Here is a 12,033-nt window from a genome sequence, read left to right on the forward strand (position 1 = left end):
GTTTTCACGATTTTTCTATTTTCTAGACTGGTAGACTTGACCTTATGTTTGGTAGATCTTAGGTGTAGCCCTGTAACAGTTGTGTCTTCAGTAAAGCCTTCAAGTTTTAGGTTTCAGATTTTGATGAAAATGCTGTGAAAATAACAACATCATCCGATGTTCGTGACCAGTCGGGCAATTTTCCTGCGGTTGTGCTCCTGGATGACGTCACGGGACATCCCATTGTGCGACGCTCCATTTGCTCGGTGGCGTCGCGACGCTTTCGACTTGAAAGCTGGACGGGTCGTGACGTGGGCTCGGCCAAAAACAATAACGACGCTTACGCGACGGAGACCCCCCCCCCCCGGCCCCGTTCGATGTTGCCTCTTCATTCCTTAAATTAATGAATTAATTAAGGCACTTTCCTGGAATGAAAGGCCCTTCACCTCTTCCCGTGAGGCACCCCTGCAGGCTGATTGTTAAAATTGATAGACAAAGCTATAGACAAAGAGGACATAGGGAGTATGGAGGGATCCTATTGGTTGAAATGGGTGGTTCCTACAAACTGAGGGAGAAAATGATGGGCTAACTATAGGTTCTCTCATGGGTTGCCGTTAGTTCGTCTATTACATACCTTCTTTGTCCATTGCAACCACCTGATTCCAACAAAAGGATCCCTCTATATCCTTTCTGTCTTCTTTGCCTATAGCTTTGTCTATCATCAATTTCAACAATCACCCCGCTGGAGACCTCCCCCCCCCCCTTCCGAAGGTTTAGGTAAGGCTACCCGCACCCTCTTCCCTTCTAAGGGCGGAACCCCATGATTTGGCTAGAAACAGTGTTGAGGCAAATCGGTATATTGTTGAAAGCATCAAACGTGGTAAAGAATTTTCTTTTTTTTAAAAAAAAAATTGTTTTTCCTTAAAAAATTTAACTGAAAACCAAAGGGATTTTTTTTAAAATTTAAAAAAAAAAAAAACAGTTTGAAAACCATTATTTTCAACGGGATATGTTCTGCCATTTGTTCGATAAATTCTCAAATTTTCACACTCCCTGATCTCACAATACTTAAAACATTTGCAGTGTTTTTTCTTTTTTTTTAAATGAAGTTTTGCTTTAAGTTACATGTTTCTTACTGACGCAGGCCCACTGTTGCTAACTTTTGAGTGGAAATTTGTGTCCGCAGGACGCTTCAAATCGTATGAATAAGGATCATACAAGAGAGAACGGCAACTGCGAGAGCTCTGCGCGAGCCCTGAAGGTGGAAACTGGATTAGCTCGTTCGGTCACGCCATTTGCAATCGCTCAAAATAGGGCGTTCAACCATGCTTCCATGAACAATAACCAGCTATTCCAACTGTCCAAGAATTGACACAAGAGGAGATCTTTAATTTTCTCTTATGTCCCTTGGAAACACTTCATGATAAAAGAAAGCACAAAAATCCGCGAGAAAATTATGTCGAAGATTAACATCAAAGAATGCATGTCCGAAAAAAGAGATTCTGTTTTAAAAGAAATCAGCTTGCTGCTTCAGTGGAAAGTAATAAAGATATCAAACTAGCTGGCAGTGGCTGATTTAGATTGCGCGCACTATTATGCGATAATTCAAAGACACCATCCGTAAATGATACTTAATTTCTGACGTTTATCGCGAGATTGTGACATTTAGTCATTTTTCGAACGTATATCCAGTCCTAGAATCTTCCATTTTAGGGATGGGAAGTATCTACGGCTAAATTCATTCGAGCCGAATAGTAATAAAAATTTATTGTTTAATGAATTCATCGAACAGAACATTTTTCCTGTAAAGAAATAAAATTTAAAATTCTCCGAAGCCGTCGTTTGAAATTTCATATATTTTACTTTCACGTGAGACACAGAACGACATTAACAGCGATGTAGTCATAGCTTGATGAATACAGAATGCATTGCTCAGGTCCAAATGTAAAAATGCTCGAATGTTGATGCAAGCAGACACTGCTCAACGCTCGACGTAAGAATGACATCATCGTGTTTGGGTCTTCTGATGCCACCGTCATTTCAACCGCATCATAGCCATATACGCTTCGAGCAACTTTGGATTGTCCTCTTTCTGACTTTGATTTTCTTTATAATGAAAAAAAATCTTCCCCTTTATGGAAAGGAACACGAATTTGCATTGAATAATACGTGCTTCAATCTTGGTTCAGAAAATCCTCCTCAAAAATTCAGTGTTTCTCAGAAATCATCATCCTTTTGCGTAACAAAAAGAATCTTCAGACGAATAGTTCGGATTTTAAAAGCTACTTAGGGGTTATAGTTCGAGGTGAGAGAGAACAAAAAGAACGAAAGGAATAAAAAGCAAAATATAACTGAGTGGTTCTTTTATCGAGTTAATTTTAGCATATTTATTTCGTTTTCATGTATTAAATTTAAGGAGATCGTCAAACTGATCATCGAAGATACAAACTGCAAAGATGTAACACAAAATTTCATTCATGAAGCTCATTGGAATTACTTTAAATCAGGATCAGATCCACTAGTGAAAGGACGACATTCCATGAACTGTATCATCCGGGGGAGAAGGGGCGGTAGGATATTGAAAAAAGCTTCCCTGATCAGAAATGTAGAGTATAAAAGGTAGATACTTGAGCTGTCCTTGTGAATATGGTAGAAAAAGGGTCGCCGGATGCATAGGTGAGAATACTGTCGTGCTAAGGAAAAACGCCGTATGAACATTCGAGAGTTGCCAACTTTCTTTCGATAAAACGTTTATTTTAAAGGGATTAAATGAGTATTTTTCCTTGAGATTTTCAAGACCTTCAGAAGAAATCGCAGACAAAATTGTCTGAAAAATTAGAAGAAAAATATTCATAAGGTTACCAGAAAATTCGTGTTTCATTAAATGAAATTTGGCAACGCCTGAAGGCTCATACGGCGTTTTTCCTTAGCACGGTAGAATAGCACAACCCTCAAGTCGGCGACCGAAGCTATGTATCAAGGTGGAGACCGAACATATGCTGAATAAACGAGGCGATCAGGATCATAAGCAAGGTGGCGTAGTAGATGACCAATGTGTGCCCGGTCCACATCCTGAAAGAGGGCCGTCGTGTCGCGTCATGGACCTAATAATGGTCACGGGGGGTCGGAAGGAAGTACGTCGCCGTGAAGAGGATGACGAACGGAAGGGCTGCAGCAGCGGCTGAAAGGAAATTGAGCAGGGTCATCCTCAAGATCTGAATCGGGTTCAGCACCACACGGGCCAGGGATGAAAACCAGAGATGAAGCTGGGGGTTTGTGGGGGTACACCTGATTCGGGGCTAAACGAAAGCTATCATCAATTTCACAAGCTCGGCCACTAAGACTTCGAATCCAACGCACATGGCACCGTATTTCAGGAGCGTTCCAACATAGTCGCACAGCATTTTCACAAGTTTAGAGCTCTGTGAGCGCCAGTGCTAATCGCGGGTCTTGATCAGCGGGGACATCTCGCGGCAGATGAGTGATAAGAATCGATAGCCCCCATGGATTGAGGCGTGATCCCAAGTGAAAAATTGAAGGCTCGCGTGATGAATTGGTTTGATGGGGCTATTCTGACGATGCTTAGCATCATGCCAAAATTGAACAACCGAGAAAGAAGCCTGGTGCGGGGGGTCTTGGACACCCTGTAGGTAGACAGTTCTTGAGAAAGTACGCGAACAGAGTATTATCTGTTCTCTCCAAAAGACATCATGAGGAGATTGCACTTTTGATCCTCGGCACCTCAAGTGTCTAAGGGTGGTTTCACGATAACTGGAATAGTTTTGTCGCCGTAACAGACAACACATGTTTCGGTCATATTTTTGGTAGAAATGATAATCGCTCGAATTTTTTCGCATTAATCTTCGAAGGGTTACGTATTATAACGCTTTTTAATTACTTACTGTTCTACTTCTCAATTAATATTATGCATATTCCGAAAATGTGCTGTCTGTTACGCGGTAAAAATTCAGCGTAACAGACAGCACATTTTCGGCCACTTGTATATGAAAATTGAAAAGTAGAGCGATAAATCTTTGAAAAGCGTTAGAACACGTAACCCTGTGTAGAGTAATGCAAAAAAATTCGAGCGATTATCATTACTACTAAAAATATGACCGGAAAATGTGTTGTCTGTTACAGTGACAAAAATATTCCGGTTATCGTGAAACCATTCCTAATTGTTAGAGGAGAATTTACGGCGCCGTTATCAATCTTTCAGGCACCAAATCTTGTCTACTACGGAAAACCTACAAAAAAGTCCAAAAACCTCGGAATAGGCACAAGAAATTAGTAGGGCGTGTGCGCTTTCGTCCAAAAATATGTAAAGAAAATATTTATACTATTTTCACGCAAAAGTAGAATGCGTCATTTTAACAATCTTTCTAACTCCAACTGCGGGCATTTTTTGGCGCGCGTCAAGGCCTTGCTACGCTGAAGCAAATAACCTTACTTATACAAATGAATTTAAAACGCACCTTTCGTACTTACAGCAATAATGTTTTGATGTGACTGATTAAACAAAAATAATGAAAAATAAAACATCCTGGTCGAAATTTTCAATGATGTGTGAAAGTATGTCCGTTCTAAAATGATATGCGGTGAGCAGACAGACTCATGGTATTTTCCACCCATTAGACACGTAACCTGTGTTAGTTTTATAACTTCTGAGTAACTTTTCGGTAAGAGGCGTTCATGAGATCACCCGTCAAAGGAGTGGCTCTAAAACGGCAATATTTTCAAAATCTATTGAACTTTAATTAGGGGCAGCCGCGCAGCCCATGGGAAAAGAGAAAAAAATGCACGGTAGATGAGAAATAAACTGCGAAAGTATAATTAAAATATAAAGTTCTTCGGGTCATTTTTTAAAAAAATTTAGATCATGAGCCAGTGGAAGTACTACTTTCCGTAAACTACATTATAAAGGGTGGGGGAGTGGCTTGAAAAAGTTACCATGTTCAAAAAGGTGGTATAAACGGTAATAAGTTTACGACTGTGTCACAACCCTCATGTCGACGACCCAACGAGGTTTCAGCCCGCCGAGATTGACAGGAGAAGATTGGATCGTGGCGGCCGAAGACATCCGGAACAAACGAGGCGACGGGTATTATGGGCAGAGTAACGTAGGAGATGATCGAGGTGAAGCGGATCTCCATCTTGAAAAATGGCTAAACGTGGAAGATCTAATGGTGGTCCCACCACAGGGAAAACATAGCTGCTGAGAGGACAACGGCAACGAAAGGGAGAAATGCGGCGGCGCGGATCCACATTGGAGAGCACTAGCAGGCTGGAAAAAGTGATAGAGAGTGCGATTGTAAAATCAGAGACAAGGCTGAGATTTCAGAGGAGGGATTCTTGATCCGCACCTCAACACCTAAGTATAAACGGATGAAAAATACGGTTACTTTCACGATTTCGGTATAGCAGCCCCGGCTTCGAACACGACACGTCAATTGGTCAAAGCGTGAGATGTATTCGCCGGATAAATTCTGCAGACCTTCCTAGTCACAAGGCTTTATCGAGAGATGCTGTCGCTGATGAGAGATCAAAATTGATAGCGTTCGTCTAGCTTTAAGTAATCCGAAGAGAAAAATTGAATGCGTGGTGACAATTTGTATGAATGGAGTGTCCAATAGTTATCGTCACACATGTTGATTTGAGGTTAAAATGATAATTTTTTTTCTAGGGGCTCAAAAATCTAAACCCTTTTAAGCTAGACACAATAGGTGCTAAGTAACGAGACTAATTGTATAATGTTTTTTTTAATTGCAAGCCAGGCAGTCGTTGTTCTTGAATCAGAGAAGGTAGGAGCCGTCATCGCATTCCACCTTTAGAGCCACCAAAGCATTATTCGGAAAATTGACAATGTTACGATGAATATGAGGGACAATTTACTTCATCGGCACAATAGGCAACACTAGGATTAAGTTGCGGTGGAAGGGAAACAAGCGAAGCGCCCCTAATTAATGTGGAATGCGACGAGCATCATAAATATTTAATTTTAACTCCTGGATGCAACTATTCGGGCTCAATGGATGTCCGTGTTGCATACGCACGGACTTGAGGGCGTTCAGACTCTTCAGACATCCACCACCACTTCATTTGCGGCGCAGCGCCAACGGGGAGCTTTACTGCGATATAAAACGGCAGAGCCGTCTCAATCCTTCGTTTATTCTGCAAAAATAAGTCTCAGGCACGAATAGTTACAGACAAGGGCAGAATGTAAGTATATTTTGTGCTCCCGTCTTGATATCGCGATGTGCTGAGCATGATTGGTAGAGACTGTTCATGCCTGAGAGATGTCTTCAAAGCATAATAATGAATTGAGGGGTCCTAAATGAGAGCACTCTGTCGTTTCAGATCCTCGCAGTAAGGCCCGCCGCCGCACAATGAAACAAGCCTTTTAATTAAAACTGCAAATTTTGATGTTGATTTCTACACATTAAAGGGGTGCTGCTCCTTGAAAGAGGTTTTACGAGAGAATCAATGAAACCAATTTTAAAACCTATAAGTTCCGTTATAACATCGATACGAGCTTTTAATGTTTCCGCATTTTGTCCCATTCCTCTCATTGACTTGTTCCACTGAGCGCCGCTGCTGGTGAGGTAGTTGGTGTCTAAAGTCAAAACGCCTTCACTTCCGTGCGTATACAATACGGACATCCATGGAGCCCAAATAGTTGCATCCAGGCGTTAAAATGAAATTCGTTTAGAACCCTTCACTTGCAGGGCCGGATTTACCTACTTGCCGCGCATGGGCCGCCGGTATTTTGCCGCCCCCTTCTCATTCGTTTTGAAACATCGATAAAAACCATCAAATGAACGTGCCGGAGGGAGAGGAAGCATAAGACGCGTTTACTCGAGTTGGACACATTTTTTGCGAAAGCCCTGTCAACACTAGTAGCAAAAGTTCACTGAACTTTGCGCGGAAGTTAAGTTCCGTAAAGGTAGACCTATCTCTGTGTGGACAAGGCCTTCCAAAAAATTATGAAAGAACAAACATAAGTGTTGTTTAATAATTTTAACCTCCGCCGCCGCGCCAACCGCACTGTATTTGTCGCAATGCGTGAAGTATTCCTACAGTCTTGTAGGCGCTATGCCTTTCACACCGACCGCTTCTGTATCCGCACTTTGTTTAACGCAATGAGTGAAGTATTCATGCAGTCTTGTAGGCGCGATGCATTTCACACCGACCGCGACCGCTCGCTCAAACTTTGCCGCCCCCCTCCCCCCTAAATTTGCCGCCATGGGCTACGGCCCATGTGGCTGCCCCCTAAATCAGGCCCTGGTCACTTGCGACACTAACTGAAGCTCTCTTGTTTCTCTTACACTTTAACTTAATTCTAGCATTCCTAGTGTGCTCATGAAGTAAATCATTACTGACGACCTCGTTTTGCAGGAGGTTTAAGATGAAAGTCTTCGGACATAATGGGTACTCTACGGCACAAGCCGTTAACGTAAACCGTTACGTAAGTTAAAAACCTGTTCCAATATTTTTCTTGACAGTTGCAATGATTCACATTTTAGATAACCTGGAAATTTTTCAAAAACAATCCTCGTAAATGCCCCCCTTCTTCTCAATGCGCAATAACTTACATTTTCAATAAGAAGTTTTGATAGGTACATTGAAAATGCACATCAAAACGATGGAAATTGATGAGCTGAACTTTAAAATGAGGATGGCATTATATTTGTTAGTAAAAGTTCGAATAGTAGATCATTTCTACCATTTTTGAGTCATTTTTTAAAAAGCTGACGAAAAAAATTAGTTGCAAATTTCTAAGAGGTGTCTCCTTGGATCGGAACGAGTTACGTGGTATTTTCTTGAAAAAAGGAAGCGGTAAACTTTAGAAACGAAAGTACGAATCATTCTCATTCTTAATATTCTTGAGGGGAATCTTTTAATGTGAAAAAATTTAGCGATGATACTTGACTCTACACGCGAAATCCAAAGCTTTAAAAATTGCGAATTGCATCGCAGACAGTAAGTATGGGCGCCGCGCGCCGCGGAGCCGCCAGGCATCTCAGGATACCACGAAACGGACAAAACAGTATAGTTACATCCTTTCTGCTTGAAGCTGCTGATATAACAATGACATGTTAATTTCCTTTAGGATTTTTTAAAAGTATTCTGAGACACTTGAAGGCAGCTAACAGTTGAAAAAGGAGAAAAGAGAATATGAGCGGAAAGCAAAAAGTAAACTGAATAATATATTTAAACGATTCGTTAACACCATTTCAATTAATTTAAATCATAATCAGATTCATCTCTACAAATGAAAAAATATTAGGCTAAATACGGACCACCGAAAAAAATAAACTGAATCTAATTTTATACATCGGCATGCTAAAAAAATTAGTGTGGTAATGAGCGGTGGGAACCTTGAACTGCGCGGGTGAATACGGCGTAGGGTGCAGGTTAAAAGCGATTTCCGAGGAGACCGGGTGCAGCAGCCGTACTGACGTGCTAAGGAAGAACGCCGTATGAATATTCGAGAGTTGCCAAATGTTCTTCGATAAAATGACTATTAATGAGGAAATATTATGGATATTTCTACTTGAAATTTTCAGGAACTTTAGATCAAAATACGAACAAAACTCTCTGTAAAATTGGAAGAAAAATATTCATAAGTTTACCAGGAAATTCGTGTTTTATCGAAGAAAATTTAGCAACGCTTGAAGGTTCATACGGCGTTTTTCCTTTGCACGGCAGAGTACTACAGCCGCCATTTCGACAACCCGATGACGTCACAGGACCCCTGGTTCATGAGACGGGGAGAGCGAGGAAATCTACAAGGAAGCAGCCGACGATTATGACGGATAGGGTGGCGTAGTAGTAGATGAGCGCGGTAGACCGGGACCACATCCTGGAGGAGACAGCTAGGCGTCCGAGTAGTCGTACATTTGTGGATGGTGGAAGTACGGCAAGAAGAACTTGGCCGAGAAGTAGACGGCGAAGGGGAGGAATGCGACGGCGGCCAACATGAAGGGGCACACTCTCATGCCGAAGATCTTCATCGTGCTCGGCTCCACGTGTGACGTAAGCAAAGAGGGTGGAAAAAGAGAGGGGGCAACCGCACGGAACCTGAGATTTTCGAGGGGAGACTGATTCGGGGCTGGACGCAGGCACCCAGGACAAAGGGGGTTCCAAATCCGATCAGATATTCGAGCTCACCGTGCACCAAGTCGAATGCTATACTGTGGACTCCTTCCTATGAGACTAGTCCGATGTAATCACAGATGATTTTCAAAAGTCTTGGGCGCGGAGCGGGGTTTCTCGCTGGACCGGCTAATCTCAATCGAAATCGGGAGATGCTTCGGCTGATAAGCGCGGAATCAACGAACGGAAGCGGACGGGTGCTTGAAAATAATTTGATTTGAAATGAAAAATTGCGTCATGCTCGGCGACGAGAGTAGACAGGGTGTCTACCAGTTATAAAAAACCAAAATTGGGGACTTTTAGGGGTGTTTTTTTAGGAAAATCGGGGACTTTTTTCCCCGATATAGTAAGAAAAAGGGAGCTAGTTAGAGCGTTAAAAGGCGTATTTTATACGACTAATTTTACAAGTCATGTTGAACCGATGAAAACATACAAAAAAACCGAGCAACACTTAAGTTTTTACTTTTAATTTCTGGTTATACCGTGCCGCCGCGGCTGGCGGGAAAATTTGAAAATGCCAGTGTTTAGGATGATTTTTGTCATTTTTTGGGGACCTGAGCAAGAAAATTGGGGACTTTCGGGGATATCGGGGACACCCTTCCAAAATTGGGGATAATCGGAGACTTTTGGGGACCGGCAGACACCCTGGTAGAGGGCAGGTGTAACGCCACTATGTAGGGTGTCTACTAAAACAGACTGCCCAAAAATCAGTACTATTTCAGTACATTCCCAAGAAATTCATTACCTCCTCAAGAGAGGGATTCAGTACTTTTTCAGTGCTTCCATTTGACGAAATTCGAAAAATTTTAATTTCTCGCTTAAATTGCGACAAAAATTACCCCAAAAAAAGTAAAATTCCAGACTTTCTTGCAAATTTTCCGCACTTTTTCAGTACTTCCGGACCGCCCTTAAAAAATCAGTACCATTTTAGAGCTTTCCGAAAATTCCGGACTTGCAGACACCCTGCTAAGAGATGAGCCTGGGAAATCGCCGAGTTATAGGGACGAGAGGGTTCATCGTGAAGGCGACTCACTTTTCTTCATTTCCTTACTTACACCTCCTTACTAAGATCGCCCTTCAGATTTCCTAGGGTTTCATACATTTCATTAAAAAAGCCTTATATTTCAATTTTTCAAAGTTTCACGGGAAGTTCTCATTAAATTAAATGTTACGCGAAATTTTAAATTCTTGCTTTTCATGAATTGTTTCACCTCAGCTTCTCGATGAGACTATCTGCTTTGTGACAAGTTTCCTTGGAATTAAATAAGTTCCGGATTTTCCATGATTTTAACCGTGACTAGAGTTCCTTACTAAAATTTCTCATCAACTACACAAGTTTCTTTATATTTTACAGAATTTTCAGGGCCTGAGAATGCAACTCGCAAATTCGACGCGGAACTTCGAAGTTTAACTCGTAATTAGATTTCAAAATAGAATTTTAAGTATTCGATGCAATTTGCAGCCCCTTGGGCCATTTGAAACCAGTTTGCAGAATCTTTCGAACTTCCACATTTTCGCGCACCCGCCAACCGGCTTTCTCCCACAGATTTCTCATCGGTCCCTCACCGAATTTCATCATAATTTAGAAAATGATGACCCTTTTATTTTCATTTTTCCTGGTACTTTCGACTTCTGGCCCTTAAAAACTGTTCTTTATTGACGTTTTTGAGGACCTTTCCACATTTTTACGCATTCATTCGAGCGCGTGATCGAGCATTTTCTGCTCCCTTATTTGGAATAGTATCATTAACGTTTCATTATTTAAGATATCATGAAAAAAGTTTTCTGTTCCCCAACTCTTACCGATTTTTCCTTAATGCCTGCAGCAAATACAATACTAAACTCCAGTTTGATAAGCACTTGCTGCTGGCAGTTAGCGATCGCTACGGCAATTTGAAAGCCACTAGTGATGAATAAAAAACATAAAATGGAGACAAAGAGAAATAGAAGGACTAAGTACCGATCATTTTACCTCTAATTAAAAAAGGCGCTTTCTCCAACAACTGGACGCCATTTGGCAATAAGGAACTAAACTTGCTGACTTGTCCGTAAAAACGCCTATCTGCACAGGAAAACCAATGGCACCTTAGTTATTTCTAAAATGAGCCAAATATTGTACTTCCCTATTCTGCCGTGCAACGCAAAAACGCCGTAAACGCCATTTTACATTTTTTGGAAACAATGCATCATAGCAAATAAACTTGTGTACCTTGGAACAATGTTTTTACAGAATTCTTTTGCAAATACTATCAAGAACTTAACCTGAAAATTTGAGATGCATGGGTAAAACAGTTTCTATTTTATAAAGTGTTAAGTTCCAAAAAACGCGGGAAAGTCTTGATGGATTTACGGCGTTCTTGCTTAGCACGGTAGTATTGCAATATGTAGTCCAGCTGATACGTTCACGAGCTCTAGCAGTAACCCAAGTTTGGTTCGGGTCGGGTAGGCAACTAAACGAACTGCGTGACAAAGCGTTGGGTATCAATGCGAAATTAAGGCGCTCCAAGCAAAGCTAACGTCGCTGAAGTACTGGGCAATCAAACCTTCATCATGCCAAAGCAAATGTTTCCTATTTGCCATCGCGACATGCAAACCGCTCGCAAATCACCGGCGATCGCTGCCGTGCTAGGGAAGAACGCCATATGCGCCTTCAGACGTCGCCAAATTTCCTTTGACCAAACGCGAATTTCCTGGTAAATTTATGAATATTTTCCTCCCGATTTTTCAGATAATTTAGTTCATAATTTTACCTGAAGATTCTGAAAATTGAAAGGAAAAATATTCGTAACTTTCCTTAAAAACGAACATTTTATCGAAGGAAATTTGGCAACTCTGGAATTTTCATACGGTGTTCTCTCTTAGCATGGCAGATCCCTAATCACCCGCGACATATTCACG

General features: G+C 41.5%; 1 protein-coding gene across 2 annotated transcripts in view; it reads right to left on the reverse strand.

The window, feature by feature from the left end:
* Arf6 (ADP-ribosylation factor 6) overlaps positions 1–12,033 on the reverse strand; it is a 48,400-nt gene that overhangs the window by 24,656 nt on the left and 11,711 nt on the right. The window contains exon 1 of one of the 2 annotated variants that reach the window (XM_072301995.1): positions 11,108–11,130. The exons of the other annotated variant lie outside the window; for it this stretch is intronic. The gene's annotated coding sequence lies outside the window, so the exon portion shown is untranslated. Of the gene's footprint in view, positions 1–11,107; positions 11,131–12,033 lie in introns of those variants that run through there. 2 annotated transcript variants of the gene reach the window in all.

The sequence above is a fragment of the Bemisia tabaci genome, chromosome 6 (assembly GCF_918797505.1).
Source record: "Bemisia tabaci chromosome 6, PGI_BMITA_v3".
In the NCBI taxonomy this organism is placed as follows: domain Eukaryota; kingdom Metazoa; phylum Arthropoda; class Insecta; order Hemiptera; family Aleyrodidae; genus Bemisia; species Bemisia tabaci.